Source organism: Saccopteryx bilineata, chromosome 5 (assembly GCF_036850765.1).
Source record: "Saccopteryx bilineata isolate mSacBil1 chromosome 5, mSacBil1_pri_phased_curated, whole genome shotgun sequence".
Classification (NCBI taxonomy): Eukaryota; Metazoa; Chordata; class Mammalia; order Chiroptera; family Emballonuridae; genus Saccopteryx; species Saccopteryx bilineata.
In genome coordinates this window covers 42,243,544-42,260,850 of record NC_089494.1, presented here as the reverse complement: position 1 = coordinate 42,260,850, position 17,307 = coordinate 42,243,544, and positions in this window count along the sequence as shown.

The following is a 17,307-nucleotide window of genomic DNA, read 5'->3' as shown; positions in this document are numbered from 1 at the left end:
CTTGCACCTAGTATTTATTGTTTCTTATATCTATGTATTATGTATTAAAGGTATTCAAACACAGGAACCAATCTCTCCTGTCATATATGTGCTACAGAATATTGGCTGGGCCATGATTGATAGTTCAAACAGAGATAATAAAATGTTTTGGGTTATTTTTAAAGAGATTGAGAGGGAACATTGGACAAAGAAAGAGGGTGGTACTCTTTAACAAAGGTTTTGTATTGTAAGCCTAAATTTAGGCTATTTGTAGTGCAAAGCAAGGGCAAAATTGGACAGATTATTCTAAATTTTACTAGAAAAAAACCAGGAAAACAGAGAGTCACCTTCTTGATGATATCATTTGATTACTTAAACCAGCTACACCTTGGCTTTTTCAGCTACATAAATTAACGCATTCCCATGTTTGTTTAGCCAGTTTGAATTGGGTTTATGCCATTGGAAACTCAGACACTGCTTGCAAATGAATCATTTTGTTTTTTACCACAAAACTTGAAGTATGTCCAGGAACAGTTCTAAGAAAACATTCACTAGAAAGAATATGTTTTGACCTGGATACATTTGTATGTTGAATACACTTTAAAATGCTTTAAAATAGGCCAGATTATCTAGGATATGTTACCAAAGGTTCTCTCTTTCTAATTAGCTGATAGAAAATATCTTGAACTATGAGTTTTGATTTAGCAAAATAGTTTCCAGGAGAGTAGTTCGACTGTGTAATATTTCTTTTAATGCATTTTCAAACCACTATTCTATTAATCTTAATTCCATGTTACAAAAAATCAATGTTTCACAGCTCTTTTAATCTATACACTTTTTTTACACATTCTGCCAAACCTTCTACATTGCCTTTCAAGTTTGGAGAATATGCAGACAGGAAGTTTAGCAAAATTATCATCACCTCCAGCAATTTGGGAAAGCTGTAAAGACAGGCAAAAAGAACGTAAAGCTGACTGTTAGAAAAAGTGAGTGAAAAATAAACTGTATAACATTTTTACTGCATTCTGATTTATTAACAGGAGGAATTTCTTTTAAATTATATTTTAAATCATATATACAGAATTTTCCGTTTAATTATAACAACCACAAAAGCCACCGAGTGATGGTCAATCTACATACATGAGCTTTGCAGAATGCTCATTTTTGCTAAGAATAATGAACCAAAATAGATTCCTTCTAAATTAAATTTTGAAACCCCAATTTGGCCAACAATATAGATGAGCTGATCTTGTTTGATCATGTTGCTCATCTTTGAAAGGCATCTGCCAAGTGACTCTAAAGCAATAAACCATTAGAAACATCACCTCTAGAGCTGTCGGTATTGATTTTTTGCTTCATTTGAGAAATAAATCAATACATTTTTTTGACAATCATCACTACTAAAGTGGAATCATATTGTATTCCAGCATTTCCTAGTATAATCAGAAGTGTAAAAAGCTATGTGTTAATGCATCACAAGATTTTATCTTTTTTAGTTAATAAGGAAAACCGATACGTATGACATAGCATAATCCTTTGGAGTATAGTTTTTATTTAATCAAGGACTTTGCTTTACGTTAATTTATTTTATATCTATTACTACCCCCACAAAATAACTATATAGAATAATTAATACATAAGAATTAAAGAGTAGCCTGACCTGTGGTGGCGCAGTGGATAAAGCGTCGACCTGGAAATGCTGAGGTCGCCGGTTCGAAACCCTGGGCTTGCCTGGTCAAGGCACATATGGGAGTTGATGCTTCCAGCTCCTCCTTGCTGTCTCTGTCTCTCTGTCTCTCTCTCTCCTCTCTAAAATGAATAAATAAAATAAAATAAAAATTTTAAAAAAGGAAAAAAAAAGAATTAAAGAGTAATAAAAATTTATCAAATTATATATATTTACCTTTACTTTTATAGAAACATGCACATATTTCACATGTCATTAAACTAGCCAAACAGATTATATTAATTTTTTATTGATATAGGGAGTAATGAGTATAGGTGATGGTTAGACTCAAGGAAAAAGAACTGATCATCAAAGTTAAAACTAATGCAATTGAGCCATTGCAAATTTTGTCTAAAATTTTATTTCTTACTATATATCACTTGGTAAATTGCTCATTGCAATTTATTCCATACTATACCTATTTCTGTTATAAATACAACATTGTATCTTTACTGGGAATAGTAAAATTTATTTTATAAGTGTGCATTTTTATTATTTAAAAAGCCATAAATTTGCATTTTATTTATTTGTTGTAATAAATAAAAGCTGGAATTCCTAAAATTAATTTCTTACATGTTGAAAATATTGTTCCCCTTGTCTTTTGAAAGACTTTCTTAGGTTAGAGCACACGTAGTGTTAAAGTTCTTTTTTATTGAATAAATTAACACAGTTTTGCTGTGGCACAATGAATGGAGCATTGACCTAATTTCAAAACCTGAGGTCACAGGTTTGAGCACGGGCTCATCTAGATTGTGCATGGGCTTACCAGCTTGAACACAAGCTCACTGGCTTGAGGGTGGGATCATAGATATGACCTCAAGGTGCTGGTTTGAGCCCAAGATCCCTGGCTTGACCCAAGGTTGCTGGTTGAGCAAAGGCTCACTGGCTCAGCTGGAACACCCTGGTCAAGGCATGTATGAGGGGCAATTAACAACTAAGGTGTGGGTACTCTGATATCATGCTTCTCATCTCTCTCCCTTACTATCTTTCTGTCTTTGTTTCTCTCTCTTTCTCTCTGTCACTTAAAAAAAAATTTTTTTTACTAGAATACATGGTGCCTACTTGACACTTATTTATAAATGAAATTTAAAATTTGATTTTATGTTTCTATAAACTGTCTAAGCTCTATGGAATGTAAAACTTCTCAGAGATACATACAAAGAAACACATAGTGAGGATAATATTTGCATATACTGTGCAATATATATTACAGGTCTATTGCTTTAAACTTTCTCTTTGAGAAAACAATCATTTTTATTGCCTTGAAATTTTTGTTGAGAAAACTCAATAATTTTTAGTGAAATAACCAAAACAAATATATCTGTATATAAACATAGTGATTTTCTAAATTATCGGTATTAATTTCTTTAATCACCTACCCCTTCATATTTAAACTTTTACAAATACTTTTTTGAAATGACAGTTTTTGTTACTCTTCTGTGTGTATTAGAAATGTACACTATTTAAATTAAAACAAATTTAACAGGTAAGACTGGGGAAATTAGCATTTATATTTTAATACATATTTATTTCTAATCTGTGTCACATAAATATATAATAAAATATTGAAGTTTATAATATTTTATATGTACACTATATACACTTACACTGACACATACATTCTTTATAGATATAGAATCCATTTGCACTCTCAATTATTAATTTTCTATGTGTGTTTTATAATTATAATTATATTTAAATGTAATATACTTTTTAGTTTTATTATTTAGCAACAAATTTTCTTATAAAGTGCTAAGATGTATTTCGAATATTGCTTCAAACTTTATGTTGTGTTTTTACATCTATATTTTTTGTAAATATATAAGTACACACCTACACATATAAATACATGTATATATTACAATGTGTTAAATAATTGTTTTTTTTTACAGACACAGAAAGAGAGTCAGAGAGAAGGATAGATAGGGACAGACAGACAGGAATGGTGAAAGATGAGAAGCATCAATCATCAGGTTTTTGTTGTGGCACTTTATTTGTTCACTTAATTGCTATTTCATATGTATCTTGACCATGGGGCTACAGCAGACTGAGTGACCTCTTGCTCAAGCCAGTGACCTTGGGTCCAAGTTGGTGAGCTTTGCTCAAACCTGATGAGTCCATACTCCAGCTGGTAACCTTGGGGTCTCAAACCTGGGTCCTCCTCATCCCAGTCCAATGCTCTTTCCACTGTGACACCGCCTGATTAGGCTAAATAAATTCTTCACAGAAAAAAATTTATGATGTTTCTATTTTAAATATCATTTTGTCATTATCTTCTGTTTACTAATAAATGTAGATATAGAAAATTGGTAGTAACTATTACATAATATTTGTTAATTTAAATGGAATTTTATATGCATGGATACAGGCACAAAAATAATATGAATATATCTAAAAGTTATCATTTATATCAGGCCTGAAATTTTACCAGAATTTAAAATGGTTATAATAGTACTACAGAAGGTTACATCTCATTTGTCTGATATAATTTAAATCAAAAAGCACACACTGGATAATAATGAAATATAAGTGACAGAACAGACACTACTAGATCTGTTAAGGTGTATTTCATGTAGAAAAAAAAAATAACTATTATTGTTTTACTTGTAATCCCTTTTTTCTTCTTTATTAGTATAGACTAAAAATAACCACTGACTTGTTTTTCATTATGTGCAATGTCAAACTGAACAGCCAATTTTGTAGGTCAAATGAATAGCTGCTTTGCTCAAAAATACTCTGGCAATCAGCCACGCATTCTGCCAAACAAGCATGCTGACCACCTACTTGGCTTGAGTCAGATGGCTATTTGGAGAGCTTTTACTCGTTATCTCTTATGTTATATAACTGCCCACTTTTCAGCATGACTCATCTATCATTTTATGCCAAAGAACTGAATTCTCATGTATTTTTCCTAGTTATCTTCCTGGAGAGTCTGACATGATTTTAATGTCAGTGTATTTCTTACTAGAAAAGAACATATGTGATATTTTGAAAACTGGCTGAACTTGACAGCATGCGAATTGACACTAAGAATATGTTATGTAATTTTCTAAGATTGCCTTGTGGGACGTACATGTGTTTACTCTTAGGGTCTGGAAATTTAAAGGCTTCTACAGAACAACTCTTAAGATTTTTTTTTTAATTCTTCAAAATAAAATATAGAAAAGATTAGGTTCATCTGGAGTTACTGGATAGAGAAAAGTTGGTTACTATAGTTACTATAAACACTATATAGGCATATCCTTGCAATATTAAAAAAACCAAGTAATTATTAATACATGAAAATTTGTAAACTTATAATACAGTTATTAAAACCAAGGAAAATGTAGTAAGAGAAGAAATATTGTTACATTATGGAAAGGCAGAGTAGAGGAGAAACACTACCATGATTTAAGTTACTCGGAGAGAGACAGCATCGCCTACTCTGCCACTCTGTCTGCTGTAAAAACACCCTATTTTTTCTCTTGCCATTTCACTACTCTCTCTCCTAGCAACATCTTTCTCTCCTTCTAAACTGCTGTTACTGTGTTACTATGTTAATGTCACTAGAAAACAAGAGACATAACATCAAACTTGGAGCATTGTTTCTCGCCAGCACCTGGTGCAAGAATCACGCTGACAAGGGTGATACAAATAAGATGACTAGAGTAGATGTGAAGAAAATACATATGCTGATGTAAGTAATGTTTGAGTCAAAAATCTGCTCTAAAAAATTTGGAGGGTAGAAAAAAATCAGTCTCAATATTTATGCGAGAACACAGTAGGTGTCCAGAAAACAGGCAGTTTTTAGAATCAATTGTAGATAAAGGGTGCTTGGGCATCAGCACTAAGTTATTAATCTTGATTTTTTTCCTAAGAATTGAGGTGACTGTGGACATAATCTTTTCCATAATCCCTCTTTTTAGTGACTTTTAATGTCAAGAACATGACCTCTTATATCGGAAGCTAATAATGAGTGTGTATTGAATGAGAAAGTACATTGGATGAAAAAAAAAAGAGGCCCTCCGTCTTGGCTTTTATTCTTAGCTTTCCTTTGTAGGACAAATAATTTAGGCTGATTTTTAATTTATGCTCTAATAACCTACATATTGTAATGCCTAACTCATAGGATTAATGTGGTTGTTAATAAAATGTATATATAGTGTTTAACATACCACTTGGCTCATAATAAATAGTGAGTAAATTTATTAAATTATTTGGTAATATAACTTTATTAACTGAATTAATAATAATGTTAATATTAATGAATATATTAATCTTTTTCCTATTTTCTATATTATCATTGTATTTCTTAACTTATTCAAATACTTTTGACTAACATGAATATGCAATGACAATTAGTTAAAAAGAAAAGTGCGGCCCTGGCCGGTTGGCTCAGCGGTAGAGCATCGGCCCGGCGTGCAGGAGTCCTGGGTTCGATTCCCAGCCAGGGCACACAGAAGAAGCGCCCATCTGCTTCTCCACCCCTCCCTCTCTCCTTCCTCTCTGTCTCTCTCTTCCCCTCCCGCAGTGAGGCTCCATTGGAGCAAAGATGGCCCGGGCGCTGGGGATGGCTCTGTGGCCTCTGCCTCAGGCGCTTGAATGGCTCTGGACGCAACAGAGTGACGCCCCAGAGGGGCAAAGCATCGCCCCCTGGTGGGCATGCCAGGTGGATCCCGGTTGGGCCCATGCGGGAGTCTGTCTGACTGCCTCCCCGTTTCCAGCTTTGGAAAAATGAAAAAAAAAAAAGAAAAGTTCTACAAACTCATGGGATTAATCATTTTTTATTTTAAGTTTTAAAATTAAAGAATAAAAGTCCTTATTTCTATAATCTGAAAATTTTTCAATGAGTTAAATTTGAAAATTCTTTATATATTTAAGTTGGTAAGTATGATGAAAGTGATTAAATGATATACATTATAATTATTAGATATGGGCATACAGTTTAATATTTATTTATTTATTTATTTATTTGATTATTTATTTATTTAAGTGAAGGGAGGGGAGATAAAGAGGCAGATTCCCACATGCTTCGCAATGGCGATGCACCTGGCAACCCCCATCTAGGGCCGATGATCAGATACTGAGCTCTTTTTGGTTACTGAGACTGACATGCTAGATCAACCAAACCATCCTCAGAGTCTGGGGCCACACTCGAACCAATGGAGCCACTGTCTGCAAGAGGGGAAAAGGGAGAAAAGGGGGAAAGGGAGAAGGAGTGAAGCAGATGGTTGCCATTCTTGCCCTGACCAGAATCACACCTGTGATGTCCATATGCCAGTCAATGCTCTATCTACTAAGCCACCAGCCAGGGTTGGTCATACAGTTTTAAATTCAGTAGCCGAAACTGGTAAGAGGGTGTATGATCTGGTAATAAATAAAAACTTTATGACCCTGGCCAGTTGGTTCAGTGGATAGAGCATCAACTGGCATATGGATGACACAGTTAGATTCTGGTTAGGGCACATAGGAGAAGCATCAATCTGCTTCTCACCCCTCTTTCTCTTCCTTCTCTCTCTCTTCCTCTCCCATTGCCAGTGGCTCCATTGGTTTGGGCATTGGCCTCAGGTGCTGAGAATAGCTAGGTTGGTCCCAGAGTTGGCCTCAGGCTCTGAGGGTAGCTTGGTTGGTCCAAGTGTCAGCCTTAGGTGTTAAAAATAGCATCAAGCATAAGCCCCAGATGAGGATGCCAGAGAATCTTGTTTGGGGCATATGTGGGAGTCTGCCTCACTATCTCCCCTCCTCTCAGTTAACAAAATAAAAATAAATAAGAGAGAACTTTATTAATGACATCAGAGAAATGTTTGTAAATTTGAAGAAAGCAAAGGATATAAATGCAATAGGTTCTCTTAAGGATCAGGTGGTTCTAGACTTGTCAAGCAGAATATTGCAATGCAAAGAATGTACAATTTTAGGCAAAATAAAATTATTTAAGTGATTTTCTATAACACTGCTAAATTATACTTATAACAGCATGAATAGCTAAAATTATGATCATGTTGATCTAATTTGAAATTAGAAAGAAGTGAGATTCCAAAAGAAATGGTAAAAATGAGTTGGAAAATAGAATTGTAATGATATGATCATTAGCAAATCAGGTTTCTCTGATATCACCTCTACCCACAGCCTTAGTCTACAGGTGATCATTCCTTTTGAGGAGATTTAGTGTCATTGGGAGAAGCATGTCCAGGTTTCATATTCTTGCAATTTGAGCTTCTAGTTGTTTCTACAAGTCACATACACACATGTGCATATACACAGTACATATTCATACACATACACACATAAATACTGTTAAAAACCTAAGTCTTGGACCCACTACCCTCTGTCACGTGTACATTGAGGTAAAATAATAACAGAGAAGTAAATTTTATAAAGTCAGCATGTTTCAATTGTCTGTTTATTTCTATTGATCATCTTTGACTTTTTGACAGTATCATAATTTAATGCAGATCTGAAAAGTCTTCCCTAACCTCTATATTACTTTGATTCAATTGAGATATTTTCTGGAATAACCAAGGAATAAATTTTTCATACAAATTCTTCCATTACTCCATATTGTTCCTTTCTACTTGTCAAAAAACAAAGACAAAAACAAAAAAAACCCTTGGTCCAGACTATATTTTCCAATATATCAGTAAGTGGTCAGAGAGCATAAAATTCCCATAAAGCCATTCCTAAAATCATGGCATTGGCAAACTGGCTTCTAGAAGCCATTAAACTCATATCATAAATCTAGTCATAGCAAAATCTATATGGGAATTGATGGGACACAGGAAATGAATTATGTATCATAGAACTGCTGAATGGCAAAGAAAGAATGTTCACTTGGATACATATTGTATAGAGAAAAAAATACATATTTTTATCATACCTGTGTATTCTCAATATTAAGTAATTGAAATTATCACTGAATATGAATAACTGTGTAATGTTATGGTTTAATCAATTCAAGAGAAGTGTTAGAATTCATAATTAAAGAAATATATGCTTTTTTGGTCTGGGCAAAATGTATATAGCAAGTTTATAAGAATATATTATTGAAAATACACAAAATATAATATTTGTATTAGATACAAGTAATTAAGTGATTTTCACTGAAATATCAGAAATAAAATTTAGTTTATATTAATGATGAACTCTGATCAGCTTAGCTAGTGAGTTTTAGTTAGAAAAAATGCATATTTAATTGCAGATGCAAACACATACATATTTAGATTGACATTAAAATTATAATTAATAGTCATAATGTAAATAATGTTGGTGATCTTTATTAAAAATGTTCACAAGGTATATATTTTAGAAGAAGCATAAATTTATATACTTGTTAGAAAGTAATTTTCTAAATTCAACTACACATTTTAGGAATTAGAGATCCTGAAGAAGGAATTAGCCTGGGAACAAGCAGATCACTTCTAAAATGCTTTGAGATTTGTACAATATATCTTAATTTTTCAAGACATTTTTTTGGGTACCTTTTATGAACATGTCAGGAGGCTATTTAAATGGGCTTTATTTTGGCAGATAGGAAGGTTTGCCTATAAGTTATTGTTTAAGCTGAATCAGAAATTTCCAAGTTTTCACAAATAATAAATCTTTTCTGCTAATAAATTGATACATCCTTTGAGAAAGAGAGAAGAAAATCATTCATTAGTCATTTTAAGTGAGTTAATTCAGATTCATAAGATGTTAATGAAAAAGAAAACACATTTCTTTGACCATCAAAGTCTAAATAATGAGAAAAATATTATTTTGGGGAACTCCAGTGACACAAAGATAAACTGTATCTGTTTAAATTGAGCCAGTTTCCATTACTGGGAAAAATGAAAGGGAGAACAGGAAAAAAAAAATTTCCAGTACTGGAAGTAGGAGTAATTTAGTAACCAATGCTGATTACATGCTTAAAATGACAAACAATATATATGTCATGACTGTAACACATTTTTCTTTGTGTAAGAAATTACCAATACATGCTTTTTAAATTTCACAGCCTTTTTTTTAATTAATTTTAATGGGGTGACATTGATAAATCAGGGTACATATGTTCAGAGAAAACAGCTCTAGGTTATTTTGCCATTTGTTTATGCTGCATTCCCATCACCCAAAGTCCAATTGTCTTTTGTCACCTTCTAACTGGTTTTCTTTGTGCCCCTCCCCTCCCCCATCGCCCTCACTCTCCTCCTCCCCACCCCGTAACCCCCACACTCTTGTCTATGTCTCTGAGTCTCATTTTTATGTTCCACCTATGTATGGAATCATACAGTTCTTAGTTTTTTCTGATTTACTTATTTCGGTCATTATAATGTTATCAAGGTTCATCCATGTTATTGTAAATGATCCGATGTCATCATTTCATATGGCTGAGTAGTATTCTATAGTATATATGTACCAAAGCTTTTTAATCCACTAATCCTCTGATGGACACTTGGGCTGTTTCCAGATCTTCGCTATTGTGAACGATGAAGCCATAAACATGGGGGTGCATTTATTCTTTTCATACAGTTCTTGGGGTATATTCCTAAAAGTGGGATAGCTGGGTCAAAAGGCAGTTCAATTTTTAATTTCTTGAGGAATCTCCATACTATTTTCCACAGTGGCTGCACCAGTCTGCATTCCCACCAGCAGTGCAGGAGGATTCCCCTTTCTCCACATCCTCGCCAGCACTTCTGTGTTGTTTTGTTGATGAGCGCCATTCTGACTGGTGTGAGGTGATATCTAATGGTGGTTTTAATTTGCATTTCTCTAATGATTAGTGATGTTGAGCATTTTTTATATGCCTATTGGCCATTTGTATGTCCTCTTTGGAGAAGTGTCTATTCATTTCTTTTGCCCATTTTTGGATTGAATTGTTTGTCTTCCTGGTATTAAGTTTTACAAGTTCTTTATAAATTTTGGTTATTAACCCCTTATCAGATGAATTGTCACATATGTTCTCCCATTGTGTAGTTTGTTTTTTTTATTCTGTTCTTATTGTCTTTAGCTGTGCAGAGCTTTTTAGTTTGATATAATCCCATTTGTTTATCCTGTCTTTTATTTCACTTGCCTGTGGAGACAAATAGGCAAATATATTGCTGCCTGTTTTCTTCTAAGATGCTTATGGTTTCACGGCTTACATTTAAGTCTTTTATCCATTTTGAGTTGATTTTTGTGAATGGTGTGAGTTGGTGATCTAGTTTCATTTTTTTGCAGGTAGCTTTCCAATTTTCCCAACACCATTTGTTGAAGAAGCTGTCTTTACTCTAATGTATGCTCTTAGCTCCTTTGTCAAATATCAGTTGTCCATAAAGGTATGGGTTTATTTCTGGGTTCTCAGTTCTGTTCTATTGATCTAAATGCCTGTTCTTATGCCAGTACCAGGCTGTTTCGAATACAATGGCCTTATAGTATAACTTGATATCTGGAAGTGTGATACCTCCCACTCTATTCTTCCTTTTCAAGATTACTGAGGCTATTCCTGTTCTCTTTTGGTTCCATATAAATTTTTGGAATATGTGTTCTATGTCTTTGAAGTAAGTCATTGGTATTTTAATTGGTATTGCATTGAATTTATAAATTGCTTTGGGTAATATAGACATTTTAATGATGTTTATTCTTCCTAACCATGAGCACGGTATATGCTTTCACTTGTTTGTATCTTCCCTGATTTCTTTTATCAATGTTTTATAATTTTTTCTAGTACAAGTCTTTAATCTCCCTGGTTAAATTTATTCCTAGGTACTTAATTTTTTTGGTTGCAATGGTAAAGGGGAATGATTCTTTAATTTCTCTTTCTGACAGTTCATTGTTAGTGTATAAAAATGCCTCTGATTTCTGAGTATTAATTTTATATTCTGCCACTTTGCTGAATTCATTTAGCAGGTCTAGTAGTTTTTTGACTGAGACTTTAGGGTTTTCTATATACAATATCATATCATCTGCAAATAATGATAGTTTTACTTTTTTCTTTTCCAGTTTGGATGCCTTTTATTTCTTTTTCTTGTCTGATTGCCATGGCTAGGACTTCCAAAACTATGTTGAATAAGAGTGGTGAAAGGGGGCACCCCTGCCTTGTTCCTGATCTTAAGGGGATTGCTTTTAATTTTTGCCCATTGAGTATGATGTTGGCTGTGGGTTTGTCATAGATGGCCTTTATCATGTTGAGGTATGTTCCCTGTATTCCCACTTTGCTAAGAATTTTGATCATGAATGGGTGCTGGATTTTATCAAATGCTTTTTCTGCATCTATTGAAATTATCCTGTGGTTTTTCTCCTTCCTTTTGTTTATGTGATGAATGACATTGATTGATTTGCAAATATTGTACCAGCCTTCCCTCCAAAGAATAAATCCCACTTGATCATGCTGTATGGGCACATTATTAAATAATGAATGGGTAAACAATGAGATCAAAAAAGAAATTTAAAAATTCTTAGAAACAAACGATAATGAGCATACATCAACTTAAAATTTATGGGACACAGCAAAAGCAGTCTTGAGGGGAAGTTCATAGCATTACAGGCATACCTCAAGAAGCTAGAAAAAGCTCAAATAAACAACTTGACCCTACATCTAAAAGAACTAGAAAAAGAACAGCAAGTAAAGCCCAAAGCTAGTAGAAGGAAGGAAATAATAAAGATCAGAGCAGAAATAAATGACATAGAGGCTAAAGAAACAATACAGAGGATCAATGAAACCAGGAGCTGGTTCTTTGAAAAGGTAAACAAGATTGATGAACCTTTAACAAGACTCACCAAGAAAAAAAGAGAGAGGACTCAAATAAATAAAATTAGAAGCGAGAGTGGAGAAATAACAACTGACACAACAGAAATACAAAATATTGTAAGAAAATACTATGAAGAACTGTATGCCAAAAAACTAGACAACCTAGATGAAATGGAAAAATTTCTTGAAACATATAATCTTCCAAAAATTAATCTGGAAGAATCAGAAAACCTAAACAGACCAATTACAACAAATGAGATTGAAACAGTTATCAAAAAGCTCCCAAGAAAGAAAATCCTGGGCCCGATGGCTTCGCAAGTGAATTCTACCAAATGTTCAAAGAAGAACTAACTCCTATCCTTCTCAACCTATTTCAAAAATTTGAAGAGAAAGGAAGACTTCCAAGCTCCTTTTATGAGGTGAGCATAATTCTGATTCCAAAACCAGGCAAAGACAACACAAAGAAAGAAAATTATAGGCCAATATCCCTGATGAACTTAGATGCTAAAGTCCTCAACAAAATATTAGCAAACCGGATCCAACAATATATTGAAAAAATCTTATAGCCTTTTTAAAAGTTAAAAATCCAACTGGAAAAAAATGTATCTCAACAGTAGTTTTATTATGCTTTAGAGCCTTTTCCTCCTCCAAAACTCTACATTTCAAATGTAATTAAAACTAGATCATCAAAGCACTATGTAATTCAGTCTATACAATGAACCAAAGGGCATAGAACCTCTTATGCTCCATAGGCTTTCTTTTCAAATTTTATCTAGTGGCAAATATTTTTACATCATATTAAGGAGAATTTTTTCTTCCACTCTTTCTGGAAATTGGTTTGGTAAAAGGTATAAAATTAGAAGTGTAAAAGTATAAAAGAAGTATTTTTTAAAGAAATAAAATAAAAAAGCAGGAATCTGTAGAATAATAATAAAAAGGGAAGTGTTTTTATAGGCAAAGCTGCCAAGATATAAGGAAGCTTTCAGGTACAATTGTCAATGTCCACAGTAGTCAGGCGCCCAGGCAGTAGAGATCATTTTAGCAGGTTAGCAGTTTGTCCTTCACCTAAGAGTCCTTTTCCTCTTGCTCAGAAAACATTATCTTCTCCCCAAGCATGTGCTTATTAATGTAAATTGACCAGTTACTGAAATATATTATAATCAGAAATCATCATTTGCAGCTAGTGTATGCGGTGAACAATACACAAATTTTTGAAGAGTAAAATGGACTTTCTTGATTATGTTGATTATATAATATTTTAATGGCTATCAGTTAAGAATGAAAAAGAATCTTTGTTGATTTCCCAGAACTAGTTCAAGGCCAAGGAATTGTGATGTTTATAGACCTTGAGGGCATCATGCTAAGTGAAATAAGTCAACAGAGAAAGTCAAATATTGTATGATATAACTTTTATATGGTCTCTAAAAAAATAAAAAAAAAAACGACAAAAAACCCCAAACTCATAGATGTGGAGAAGAGATTTGTGGTTGCAAAGGTGGGGGAGAGAGAGAGGGTTTAATGAGTGAAGATGGTCAGTAGGTACAAACTTCCAGTTATTAAATAAATAAGTTTTGAGGATGTAATGTACAGTATGATGAATATAGTTAGTAATACTTTACTGGATATTTGAAAGTTACTAAGAGAGTAGGAATTTTAAAAGTTCTAATCACAAGAAATAAATTGTAACTATGATGATGAATGTTAACTATGATTTATTATGGTGACCACTTTGCAATATATACATATATCAAATCATTATATGAGACAACTGGGAGTAATATAATGTTATATGTCAATTATATCAGAATTGTAAAAAATAGTGTTGATTGATGGTACCCAGTTCATAAAATCATATTTAAAAAATTTTAAAGGTACATTCAATTTTGTATTTTAGAGAGGTTACAACTGTTATTTGTTAAAAGGAAAATAAACTATGAAATTGAGTAGATTGCAGTTTTTTTTAATTAATATAAAGCACAATTTAGTCATTAACAGTTATGTTTACAACTTGTTTCTCTATTAACAGAAAACTATATGGTATCATGGTAAAGTAGAGTCTCAATTGGGGCTATGGTTGTATTCTTGGTATGTCAAGAATGATTTAAAAAATATATATGTACATATCCACATATTCACATACATGTGTATTATACATATATACTGTGTTTACATAATTTTTATTTTGATGTCATTTTTTAATATTTAAAATAAAACTTCTTTTTTATTAAGTGAGAAACAGGGAGGCAGAGAGACTGACTCCCGCATGCTCCCCTACTGGGATCCACCCAGCAAGCCCCGTCTGGGGCTGATGCTCTGCCCATCTGGGCCATTGCTCCATTGCTCGGCAACCAAGTTATTTAAGTGTCTGAAGTGAGGCCATGGATCCATTCTCAGTGTCCAGTATCAACTTGCTCAATCCATTCAAACAATGGCTATGGGAGGAGAAGAGAGAGAGAGAGAAGAGGTGGAGAAGCAAATAGTCATTTTTCTTGTGTGCCCTGACCGACAATCCAACCCAGGACTTTTACACATTAGACCGATGCTTTACTACTTAGCCTACTGGTTAGGGCCTAAACCATGTTTTTGTAATTTACAATTAAGGTATTTTCCATGAAGAGACAATTTCTTAAATTATTTCTTGTCAAATTTGAAATTGAGATAAAATATAGAGAATCTAGGTTGCTAAACACTTATGAGATAAAAAAATGCAAAATAAAGTAAAGAGTAGGGATTTTAGAAAATAAAAGAGAACTAGATTAAAACTATGATTTGTCACTTAATGACAAGGTAGATAATAATCTCAGGTTCTTCAACTATTAAATTGAAATGGGAATACATAATCCCTGAATTGAGGGAATTGGTATGTTATACATTTTTGTGTTTTTCTTCAATTTCTATTCTTTATCATTAAAGAACTGGCAACATTTATATCCAGAAGTGTCTAAGGAGTTTTGAGAACCGTCACTAGCTCTTTTTCTCTGTTCTAGTTGTGCCCATCAGCTTTGCCCATTCTTCTTCTTAGGCTGATGGAATTGTTTATATGCTTTCGATATCGTGGTCTATATGCTCAGACTTCAGGATCCAGAAGATATCTAGCACTGACACCCTTTTTATTTAAAATTGCTATTGATTGCTTCTATACCTTTTGGCTAAGATCAAGTGTAGTATTTTTTTTATCAAATATTAAACTGACTGAACAGATACAACACTTGAAAGAAAAAAAATTAAAATAATATTTAAAAATTGCTATGGTCGCATGCCTTCAAATGTGTTTGAATCCTTTGTATTCTATGTTATTCTACTGAAGGTAAGTTATAATTTTATTTTTCTAGAACAGAAAAAAAATTGTCTAGTTTGTTTCTTTCTTTTAACCTAATATTTTTTCTTTATGATTGTTTAATCTTTTATTATTAATACTCTCTCTTCAATAAAATCATTTGCTGATGAAAATAGAATTGGCTAAATCTATAATTTTCTTTTTTCTTGAGCAAGAAAGAGAGACAGAGAGACAAAGAGACAGGAAGGGAGGGTGAGAAGCATTTACTTATACTTGTTTTCAGTGTAGTTGCGCATTGATTATTTCTTTTTTAAAATTTATTTAGAAAATTAAATTTAACAGGGTGAAATTGATCAATATAAGATACATTAATTTTGGGTAAACAACTCTACATCATTTGAACAGTCAATTGTGTTGTATACCCATCACCCAAAGTCAAATAATCCTCTGTCACCTTGTATGTGTCCCTCCTTATACTCTTCCCCAATCACCCCTTCCTTCCCCTTTGCCCACATCCATTCCCCCTGGTACCCACTGTACTCTTATCTATGTCCATGAGTCTAAATTTTGTATGCCACCTATGTGTGAAATCATACAGTTTTTAGCTTTTTCTGATTTACTTATTTCACTCAGTATAATGTTATCAAGGTCCATCCACATTGTCATAAATGATATTATGTCATTGTTTCTTATGGCTGAGTAGAATTCTTGTATATATGTACAACATCTTCTTTATCCAATACTCTATTGAGGGACAATTTGGTTGTTTCCATGTCATAACCACTGTGAATAATGCTGTAATGAACATGGGAATGCATATGTCTTTTTGTACCAATGTTTTTGAGTTATTGGGGTACATACCCAGTAGAGGGATTGCTGGGTCATATGGTAGTTCTATTCTTAAGTTTTTGAGAAACCATTATACTTTCTTCTATAAAAATTGCTTCTTATACGTCCCATTCCCTGACTGTGGCCAAGCCAGAGTCCTCTTGCTCAAGTCAGCAACCATGAGATTTTTATGCCAGTGACCTTTGGGCTTAAGCTGGTGAGCTTTGAAATCTAGTGAATGATTCCCCCTGCTCAGGTCAGTTATTCCAGGCTGATGAGCCCATGGTCAGAGCTAGCAACCTTGGGGTTTCAAACTGGTGACCTTGGCATTCCAGGTCGACACTTTATCCACAGCACCACCACTAGTCAGGCCAAATCTATAATTTTTGTGTTGTTCTCAAATGTAATAAAATCAGCAACTTTATTTTTAAATAAATGACTAGCTAATGTCAATCCAAAGGAAAATTAGTTATAAATACACACATACACATATAATAATCATATGTATATTACATATATCTATATAGTAAAATTTATTTTTTTTTGACAAAGACATAGAAAGACAGAGAAGGACAGATAGGGACAGACAGACAGAAAGGGACAGAGATGAGAAGCATCAATTCTTTGTTGTGGCACCTTAGTTGATCATTGATTGCTTTCTTATATATGCCTTAACTGGGGGTCTACAGCAGACCAAGTGACCCCTTGCTCAAGCCAGCGACCTTGGGCTCAAGCTGGGACCTTGCTCAAACCAGATGAGCCCATGCTCAAGCTGGCTAGCTCAGGGTCTTGAAGCTGAGTCCTCCGTGTCTCAGTCTG